General features: G+C 46.1%; 1 protein-coding gene across 13 annotated transcripts in view; it reads right to left on the reverse strand.

Annotated features, from left to right (window-relative positions):
- GRK4 (G protein-coupled receptor kinase 4) overlaps positions 1–10,403 on the reverse strand; it is a 99,130-nt gene extending 88,727 nt beyond the window's left edge. For 10 of the 13 annotated variants that reach the window (XM_035005419.1, XM_035005417.1, XM_035005421.1 and 7 more), the window contains exon 1: positions 9,479–10,307. The gene's annotated coding sequence lies outside the window, so the exon portion shown is untranslated. The other 3 variants (XM_035005410.1, XM_035005418.1, XM_035005412.1) reach the window with 3 other exon arrangements.
- Between the last annotated feature and the right edge of the window lie 688 nt (positions 10,404–11,091).

Consider the following 11,091-nt stretch of genomic DNA (forward strand, 5'->3'; position numbering starts at 1 on the left):
TAGTAAATACTTAACAGTGTCTTGGAAATAAAAATCAACCAAATCAGGGAAAACAAATTTGAAAAATCCACAGCCTTAGTGAGAGATATCAAGACTTTATCATAAACTGATTAATCAAGCGGACAAAAAGCAATAAAAATAGAGGCTATTTATATAGTAACAGTAGCAAGCTTGAGCTAATGGATGATCATACAGGGTCTTACCTAGCAAATAAAAAACACATACTCTTCCTAAGAACAGTTAAACATTTATAAAAATTGACCATGTACCAGCTTACAAAGTATATTTCAACAAATACCAAAATACTGATATCGTGAAGACCATGTCCTCTGATCATATATAATTAAATCACCAACAATAAAAAAGATCATTTAAAAAGGTGCCATGAGTTTACAATTTCTTAAAAATCACACTCAAATAACCAAGGCTTAACAAAGAAATCACAATGATAATCATTAAATATAACTGAAATGAAAAAAACCACATGAAGAAACTTGTAGGCTGCTGTTAACCCAATACTTAAAAGTTAGAGTCTTAAATTTATTTATTTTAAAACAAAGTTTAAAAAGTATGGGTTAAGGGCGCCTGGGTGGCTCAGTTGGTTAAGCAACTGCCTTCGGCTCAGGTCATGATCCTGGAGTCCCGGGATCAAGTCCCACGTTGGGCTCCCTGCTCAGCAGGGAGTCTGCCTCTCTCTCTGACCCTCCCCCCTCTCATGCTTTCTCTATCTCATTCTCTCTCTCAAATAAATAAATAAAATCTTAAAAAAAATAAATAAATAAAAAGTATGGGTTAAGCATTCAACTTGAGTAGCTAGAGGCAAATCAAAATAAAGAACACAATACAAGCAGTAATTAGTAAAACAGAAGGCAAACATAATAGAGAAGAGCATATGAAACCAAAGACTGGTTCATTGAAAAGATTAACAAAAATCTTTTGCAAGCCTAACAAAAATAAAAGACCCATACAAATAATATTCTAAATTAAAAAGATCACAGTTGCAGTTGTAAAAATAGAAAGTGTTACAAATAACATTTATGCCAAATAAATTTGAAAGCTTAGATGAAAATAATTCTCTCAGAAAACATAAATTACCAAACCTAACTCAAGAAGAAACAGTCCTGAATATCACAGTAAGTATTAAACTAAATTGGTAATAAAAAGAAACCATCCCCAGGGGAGCCTGGGTGGCTCAGTTGGTTAAGCGACTGCCTTCGGCTCAGGTCATGATCCTGGGGTCCCGGGATCGAGTCCTGCATCGGGCTCCCTGCTCAGCGGGGGGTCTGCTTCTCCCTCTGACCCTCCCCCCTCTCATGTGCTCTCTGTCTCTCTCATTCTGTCTCAAATAAATAAATAAAATCTTTAAAAAAAAAAAAAAGAAACCATCCCTATCCCTGCTTCCAAGTCAGGAGGGTCAAGGTGGGGGCAGGGGGAGACTCCAGGCTCAGGCAGTTTCATGGGCAAGGTTTACCAAATCTTTAAGGAATAAAGAGGCCCTATCTTATAAAATTTTTTTCCTTAAAAAATACTTTCAATAGACACAATTTTCACAATAATATTCACCAATCTTATTATCACTCAGTGAAATGTTGCAAATGTATATACACCCACATAATTACCAGCTGAATCAATCAATACACTTTTTTTTTTAATTTTTTAAAAAGATTTTATTTATTTGAGAGAGAGAGCACAGAGGCAGAGTAAGAGGGAGATACAGACTCCCTGCTAAGCAGAGAGCCCGATGTGGGGCTTGATCCCAGGACCCTGAGATCATGACCTGAACTGAAGGCAGACACTTAACCTACTGAGCCACCCAGGTGCCCCAATACTATTACATTATCATCACCCCAGAAAGTTCCTTCCTGCCTCTTTGGTGTCAATCCCTCCCTTCTTCAAGGCAATTATCACTCCAATTTGTATTATCATGGATTAATTTCACTTCATATCACTAGAATCACAGAGGATTGCTCACTCTTCTGATTTTTTCCTTGACATAATGCTCCTGAGACTCGTCCATGCTCTTGCGTGCATCAGGAGCTCTTTCTTTTTACTGCTGCCTAGCATTACACGCACCAGTATTTCTTTATCCATCCTCTCATTGAGGAACGTTTGGGTTGTTTCCAGTCTGACACTATTATGAATAAAGCCACTGTAAACATTCTCGAACGAGACGTTATGTGGACATGTGCATGCTGAACTGGGTATATTTGGAAGGAGAATCACTGGGTCATAGGGTAGGTGTGTGTTTGTCAGAAACTGTCAGGTTCTCCAGTTGTGCACTCCAACAAGCAAAGTGTGAGAGTTCTAGCTGCAGCTGCTCCATGTCTTCGCTAACCCTTGATATTGCCAAGGAATGCAGGTGGCCTCCAGAAGCCAGAAAGGGCCAGAAAATGGATTCCCCCATAGAACCTCCAAAATGAATTTGTAATAGCACTCCAACTGGTCTGAAGGGCGAACTCGTTTCAAGCTTACTCACTCTTGGCTTGCTGACCTAACCCCCTTGGTCTGTAGCAGAACCAACCCCTTAAGATTTGCAGACCACTAGCCTTCAGGAGTAAAGGACCAAACTTTCCCAGAAGACAAGGCCTGACCACATTCAAACCCAGCTGCCCCTGATGCCAGCGAGTATGTTCAGGGTCCCGCTGACACTGGGCTCACCGCCTGAGCGCCTGCTTCTCTTGCATGTAGCCCCCTCCTTTCTCCCATGCCTTCCCCTCTAAAACCCTCCAGCTTGGCCTGGACAGAGAAAATGGTCTTTGAGACGTCTGTCCATTTGCCTTCCAGGTTGCCGGCTTCCTGACTAAAGCAACTCTCCTTTCTCACTGTCACTTGTCTCTAGAGTACTGATTTTTGAGCAGCAAGCAGACAAACCTGAGTTCAGAACCCATTCTTTGTCTGGTAACATTCTCCCTAGAAGCTCCAGAAAGGAACACAGCCCTTCTGACATCTTTTTTTTTTTTTTTTTAAGATTTTATTTATTTATTTGACAGAGAGAGACAGTGAGAGAGGGAACACAAGCAGGGGAGTGGGAGAGGGAGAAGCAGGCTTCCAGCTGAGCAGGGAGCCCGATGTGGGACTCGATCCATCCCAGGACCCTGGGATCATGACCTGAGCTGAAGGCAGATGCTTAACGACTGAACCACCCAGGCGCCCCAGTGACATCTTGATTTTAGCTTACCCAGACCCATTTCAGACTTCTGACCTCCAGAACTGTAACATAACAATCTGTGTTATTTTAAGCCATTTAGTTTGTGGTAGCTTGTTACAGCAGCAATAGGAAAACTAAATACAGCAAGTGGGAGAATGGGAGATCTGTGCAATGTATACTTAGTATCCATATTACATAAAAAACTGCTATAAATCAATAAGATACTCTGCCCTCATTGTGCAGAAGATATGGCAAGCAATTCACAAAGAGGAAAGATGAATCACCCTCATTATGAAAAGATGTTCAGTCTCCCTGGTAATTAGGAAAATGCAAATTAAAACAGTGTTATATAGACTGATTTGTATCCCACCACCCCACCCTCACCCCCAAATTCCATGCTAAAGCCCTAACCCCCAATGTAACTATAGTTGGAGATAGGGCCTTCAGGGAGGTAACTAAGGTTAAATGAGGTCAGCCAGCTAGGGCTCTAATCTGACAGGTGTACTCATAAGAGGAGGAGTCACCAGAAAATCTCTTGTTTCTCAGCATAAACACAGAGGAAAGGCTATGGGAGGACACAGGGAGAAGGCAGTCTTATACAACCCAGGAAGAGAGTCCTCACCAGAAATCAACCATGGTGGTACTTTGACCTTGGATTCCTAGCCTTCAGAACTGTAAAAACAAAACAAAACAAAACAAAAACAAAAAAAACCCCAAGCATTTCTGTTCTTTAAAACACCCAGTCCAGGGGCGCCTGGGTGGCTCAGTCGTTAAGCGTCTGCCTTCAGCTCAGGTCATGATCCCAGGGTCCTGGAATTGAGCCCCACATCGGGCTCACTGCTCAGCATGAAGCTTGCTTCTCCCTCTCCCACTCCCCCTGCTTGTGTTCCCTCTCTCTGTCTCTCTCTGTATATGTAAGTAAGTAAATAAATAAATAAATAAATAAATAAATAAATTTTAAAAAACACCCAGTCTGTGTTATTTTGTTATGGCAGCCCAAGCTGACTAATATAAACAGTAAAATAATACTCCATGCCCTTTGGGAGCAAAAGTCTTAGAGTCTGAGAATTCCAATAATTTTTTAAGTTATAAAGATAACCAATACAGAAATTTAGAACAGTGATGTAACTACATGAATGAGGGAGAAAGAAGACGGAGGAGCTGGTTTAGAGGAGCTATGTCCTCATCCAACAGCATAAAGTTAATAGAAGTCTAAACTGACAAGCACTATTCTTCAGAAATGCAACAGTAACCACCAGAATAACTAAAACAGAAACCATGAAAAGAATCAACGGGGCTGCACCTGAGGGGAGTGGGGTCTTTGTCTGCTCCTGCTGCTATAACAAAATACCATACATGGGGGGTGGGTTATATACAACACTTCTCACAGTTCTAGAGACGGGAAGTCCATGATCAAGGTGCACAGACTCAGCATCTGGTGAATGCCTGCTTCCTGGTTCATGGATGGCTGTCTTCTCATTGAGTCCTCATATGGTGCAAGGGGCCAGGGAGCTCTTTGGGTTATCTTTTCTAAGGGCACTATCCCTTGTATGAGGGCTCTACCTTCATGACCTAAGCACCTCCAAATACCATCACAGTGGGGATTAGGTTTCAACATGTTAATTGGTGGGAGGTGGGGGGGTAGGGGAGGGATAATCATTCAGTCTAGAGGAGGAGGAGTATGAGGAAGGCTAGAGCTTTCTGTCAGAAGTCCTACTATTCTCTGATTTTTAAAATTATGGATTCTTTGGAAATTTTTTTTAAATTAGTAGAACAGAACCAGTCAAGAATTCTGTTCCTAGCTCGATGAAGGGACATGAGGAGGCTGTCCTTTTGAGAACATGCTGTGTTTAACCCAATGAAGCACCTGAAGGAAAGAACACGAGCACGGTAGGCAAATGTAATAAAAACCGAGTCCCTTACTTCCAGAACCAGAGTGACGTCAGGAAGGCCTTGCCCCATCGCCACTTTACCATCACTTTCACCTCTGGTATGGACTCCCAATGTAACTCTGAACAACACTGTTGGCTCTGTAATTCTCGTGGCTCAAACACAGACACTGTCTCCAAATGTCTCCTTGTCAGATGCGAATCCAGTGGCCCCACCTTCCCTGCCACATCCCAACTTCTGTCAACCGTGCTTTCACTGTTCCAAAGAGCGACATTCCCACATCTAGAAAGCTAATTTCATGCCAGAAGCTAAAGACAAAACATCAACCCATTTCCACTAAAAGCAGCAAACTGAGGAAGTCTTTCAACAGACAGCATTACATGATTGGTTAGATCATGTGTCTGGGGCCAGGCCTGAACCCTGATGCTCCCATTTACTAGTGATGTGACCTTGCGCAAGTCACTTCTCCTTCCCTCCCTCATCTGTGAAAGGGAATAATAACACCTGCCCCTAGAGGTCCGGGGGGGGGGGGGGGGGGGGGAAACACCACCAGTAGCCTTGTTGACCTGGCAAACTTAGTGCACACAAATGTTCACAAAAAGGATCTAGGATTACCCTGCAAACACTCAAGCACAATGTCTCTGCCGGGAAGTGAGACAAATTAGCACAGCAGTAAGGGGGCAACCAAGGTGGTATTGCCATGTGGTCTTTGAACTAGGAACTCTCGTTCAATTTGGTAAAAACAAAGTGTTCCCATTCTTAAAAAAACCCAAAAAAGAAAAAAACAGAAACACATGTGCCTGGCCTTTTGCTAACATCATAACTAGTTATAGTTGATCCTGCTGTCTTTGCTAGTGATGAGCATGTAAATACTGAGAGGGGAACTAGAGCTTGCCTTGCAGATATAATTACATTTTAATACTGATTTAATAAAAACAAATATTAAATTCAAAATGAAATAAAAAGCACTCACTACTGACATTCTAAAGTTGAATAAAATCTCAGTTTTTGTTCCCTATTTCCAGACCACTAGTCTAAAAAGACAGCTTAGTTTGAAACCTTAATTTCTGGTTATCATCGGTATTGAAAGAATTCCTGAGATGTGCTCCTTTGTCCTCAGTCACAAGTGGCATTTGTAGAGCATATACTGGGTGCTACCACAGGGCTAGTGGTGACACAGAAGGGAGACCCGGAGCTGCCTCCAGTCAGCCCAGTGCAGTAACAGCTCATCCTGGGCACAAAAGATGGGACGAGCAAGCCTCCAGCAGGAGTGTCAAAGTTCTGGGAAAGACACTCGAGCTGGAACACGGAGGAGGAACAGGACTTCAGCAGGCGGGAAGGCATGAAGGGGTGTAATACAGACGGCCAAGGAAAGCAGAGCAGGTCACTGAGTCAGGTAGGACCCTGTGGGGGTCCTGGAATGGAGGTCTAGGGCCATATTGTAAACAGAAGATTAAGAGAACAGATGGGTGTTTTAGAAAGAGTGTTCTAGCAGCATTGGGGATGATAAAGGAGAAGAAAGTCTGGAAATAAGACCAGCTAGGAAATTCTGGCCCTCAGCCAACTTAAGAGCTATAGGGGACCATGGCGTTGGGGGGCGAGGGGTGTGCACTGGGTGAGGACAGACAGGAATGGATGTGAGAAATAATAAAGCTTAAGGCTAAATGAGGTTCAAGGACCTCCCACACGTGAGAATTCAGGAAAAGGAAAGCTATGCTTTTGGGAAATCTAAGAATGAGAATGGACTAGAGACAAAGAATGAGGTACAAGGTCAATTAACACAACTGCATGTTCAAGTGCCAGCTCTTCATGATGACACTGGACATAACAAAATCTACAGCCACAACTATTACCCTTTACTGAGCACTTTCTGAGTGCCGAGCACTGTGCCACGTTATCCTTCGAAGTAGAATTACTGTCAGTCCGGTTTTACAGGTTAGGAGAGGAGGGATAGGATTGGCTGGGATAATGCCCATAAAGAATTTAGCTTGCTTCCTGGACAGAGCAAACGGGCACTGATGTTAGCTATCCTTATCAACCACCAGGCACTATCGCAAACTTTATTATTTATTATATGTATTATTATATATATAAATACAATAAATTATATTATATATTATATATTTATATTATTTTATATAATATATAATTATATATATTATTATATATATAATAAATTATATTTATTATTATTACTTTATTCCCTCCGAATGGAGCCAATCCTTTCGTTTTCAATATGAATTTCACCTTCTCTTTCTTGAATTTAGCAAAATAACAAATCACCCCCTTAGTCTCCAACTGTTTACCAAGTACCGATTATATGGCTAGCCAGCACTGAAAAGAATAAAAAATCAAGGTAAACCTATGCCCTGCCCACACATGGATTACAATTTAGCTTGAGAATCACTGACTACACAGTGTTCTAAACCCCAAGTTCCAAATTCCCCGAGGGCAGAGAGTGCCTCCGAGCTGGAAGAATCAGAGCAAGCTATGAAGATGAAGGTAAACTGGATTCTAGAAGGATGGAAAGAAATGAACAAGAAGAAAGCAAGGAGGGCCTGCTGCACAGAAGGTTGGAATAGCAAGCAAACAAGAACATGTCCAAATGAACACAAAAGTTGTTCTTTTTTTTTATAACAATAATGTATTAAGTAGCTCTTGGGTGTGGAATCAAATGAAGTGCAATGAAGGAAACAAAAATATTAGCTACTATACTTCTGGAATCAAAGGATTTATAAGCTACTTCTAGAAACCCCTTACAACCAAAATCCTGGGGAGGAAGCCTCAGCAAAAGACAGCACGAATGATAGCAGGTGTATTAACTCTGTGTCAGATGCTGAGCAACTGCTAATCACACTATCGTTTGAAATCTGAACAGAATACTACATAGAAGACCAAAATCCACATTAAATGTATCCTTATTCTCCTCTCTGCATTTATGCTGTCAATTTCTCCAAGAGACAAAATGGGGTGAAAGTCTCCTCAGAAGTATGATGTGAAACAATTTAAGGTTATCATTTAAAGCCAGGAGAGGTCACAAATTGCTTAACAAATGTATAACACAGGAAAATATTTTAAATGTTAAAAAAAACCCAGCGATTTTGTGTCTTATTAACAGTATGATCATTTTCCACTTCCTTAAAGTGTGCCTGGCAAAGTGACAAACAACTTTTTCAATGCCAACATTCCTTAAAAGGAGGAACGGTTTTAAACACCTTCTGTGTGAGAACAGAGACTGATTTTATTTGAAATAAGTCTAGAAAATGACTGGACTCACTCATAATATTAAATCAACAGTGTGATTCCCAGAGCCAACATATAACTGCTGCGCTGTGTACACTCCTTCCAAACATTCATTTTCCAATACATGAGCCAGAGAAACTAAATGAAGAACTAGCCATGCATGGGCCCCTAAAGCAAATAAAGTTTCAACTTGGGAGAACAGCCCTAAGTTATAACCAACACTCAGTATATATTCATCTTTCTGATATTTCATATTTAACTTCTCTAACCATTAGCCACACAGACAAAAAGACTCTTTCTGAACACAGGAGTAAACACTCTTTGTTGATGAGGAGCAGACCTCCTAACAATTACACCACTATGAGTTAATACTTTAGGGAACAAAAATTAAAACTCTTTTGAAAGTATCACTGCAGTCCTAGGCTTTACGGCAGAAAATACTGGTTTTATGTATTTATTTTTTTTAAGATTGTATTTATTTAAGTAATCTCTACATCCCACGTGGGGCTCGAACTCACAACCCCGAGACCAAAGTCACACTCTTCTGAAGGAGACAGCCAAGCGCCCCTGGTTTTATGTATTTGGCACTTAGAGAGCACTTACGTTTACTTCCTTATCTAATCTCTACAGCATTGTACAGAAATCTGCTTAATAGTCCGTTTTGTACATTATGCCAAGGTGATGGTACAGTGGAAAGAAAACAGGTTGAGCTTGGGTCAGGCCCGATTTCCGCGGAGGACGTGTCACCTCTGTGACCGATCTGGAGTTCAAAGTGAGAAACACCAGACACAAATGCTCCACTGAAACCTACTGCGGAGGTTGCCCCACTGCCTTGACAGAAAAATAAGACCCCGTTCTCTTCCCACCCACCCTCAGTCTTCTATTCAGAATGATTCAAGAAGAGGTCTCCATTCTCAACTCTTAATAATAGGAGACACTTTAGAAAATAAAAGTTCACTACTTTTTAAATCTGGATCCTTCCATTTAAACCCTCTCTTGGGTATCTAATTCTCGGCACCAGTGACTGTTACTGCAAGAATTCCTGACGAATGTTTCTGACCCAAGGTCTCCAATGAGTTGAGGAACCAGGCACTTTCTGATCCCACCGTTCCTCGTGAAGGACACAGATGGGAAGGGGGGTGGATTAAAAAGGAAGCAAACCCCAAAGATCTGAAAAGAGCGGTATTCCGGGCTAACCTCTCCCACAGAACGTTATTCACTATTCCAGTCACAAGAGGAATTCACTGATGCTTCCCAACAGCATCCCAAGTCACCAGGAGCTCCCCTTCCGGGCCATGTGCGCCCAGGACGCAAGCCCAGCCCTGGGACATGGTGCATAAAACGCCCTTTCCACGTGGTCTTCAACACGGGGTTCTGGCCAGTGTGCACCTCGCGCGGGCACCAACCGCGATCGACCGCAGCACAAACACGAAGCACCTGCTCCATCACCGACTCCGCAGGAGCCCCGGGGCTGAAGGACTACAGGTGGGCAGCTCTGGACACAGAGGGCTCTACCAGCGATCTCCGGGCGGAGGGGCCGCGCCGACTGCTGCTTTTACACGGACAGAAGGCTGAACTCTTACTGACTTGCTCCATTTACGCACCCTAAAGCCTCAGCTCAGAGCTCAAAGTCAAGACGCTGTGCTAAAATACCGGCCCACAGCCGCTAAGTGCGGCTCTTGCTCGGGGCCGCCTGCAGGCTTCTCTTCCTTGTCCTTTAAAAACCGCAAAGGCTGGTCGTTCTCGCCGCTTCGCGAGGCCGTCGGGCCGCCTCGGCCTCGGGTTAGGGCCCTGCTCGCCGGGCGCTGACGCACTGGGCGTTGCGCGGGGGCGGCAGGTCTCGGCAGCAGGCCCGGCTAACGAGCGCGCGGCGCAGGCTGCCTTGACGTGGGGTCCGGCGGTGCTGGAAGGGGCGCAGGACAGCGGACGCCTCGGACCGCCGGTCCCGAGAGCGAGGCCGCGCGGACCGCGGGTCCGGGCTCCCCGGAGGCTCCGGGCTCCCCGGAGGCTCCGGCCCCGCCGTGCACACCCACCTTGGCGCGCTTTCAGCAGCAGCGAGTTGGCCACGAGGTTCTCAAGCTCCACGGCGCGCAGGCGCCGCCGCCGCCGCCGCCGCCGGGGCCCGCGGGCGCGAAGAGGCGGGGGAGGGGGAGGGGGAGGGGGGGGGGGCGGGGGCCCCGCCCCCTCCGCGCCTTGCTCGCAGGACGCCACCTGCCCCGGCGACCCCGCGCGGGGTCTGGGCGAGCTGACCCGCCGCCGCCGCCCCTCCAGCTGTGGCTCCTGCCGCCGCCGCCGCCACGGCCACGGCCACCACCCGCCGCGCCGCCTCCGGGCCCGCCTGCGCCGCCGCCGCCGCCGCTTCGGCCGCTGCTGGCGCCGGCGCCGGCCGGGGAAGCCCTCGTCCGCGAGGCCCGGGCCTCCGGCGGGGGCGTCGCTAAGGCGAGGGGAGCTGGCAGCGGGGTGGGCGGAGGACTCTGCGCTCACCGCCGCCGCTCCGGGGCCCGGGCTCTCGTCCTCATCGCGCGCGCCGGGCACGGGCAACTCTCTCCTCAGAGCCCGGCTCCCGGGCCGCCCGGAGTCTCCGCCGAGCCCCAACTCAGGGAGGGGCTCACCGGCCGGGGCTGCCCGTCGCCCCGGCGGCGGCGGCTGCTACTGCCGCCGCCGCCGCCGCCGCCTCCTCGCAGAGCTGCCGGCTCCCTCCAACGGCCTCCCAGAAGAGGGAGCCCGAGCGCTCCCCTCCCCTCCGCGCCCTGAGGCGCGTGCGGCGCGGCGCACTACCGCTCCCAGAAGGCCGCGCGCAGGGAGGAGGC

This window comes from Mirounga leonina, unplaced genomic scaffold (genome assembly GCF_011800145.1).
Source record: "Mirounga leonina isolate KUSES-001 unplaced genomic scaffold, KU_Mleo_1.0 Mir_129, whole genome shotgun sequence".
In the NCBI taxonomy this organism is placed as follows: domain Eukaryota; kingdom Metazoa; phylum Chordata; class Mammalia; order Carnivora; family Phocidae; genus Mirounga; species Mirounga leonina.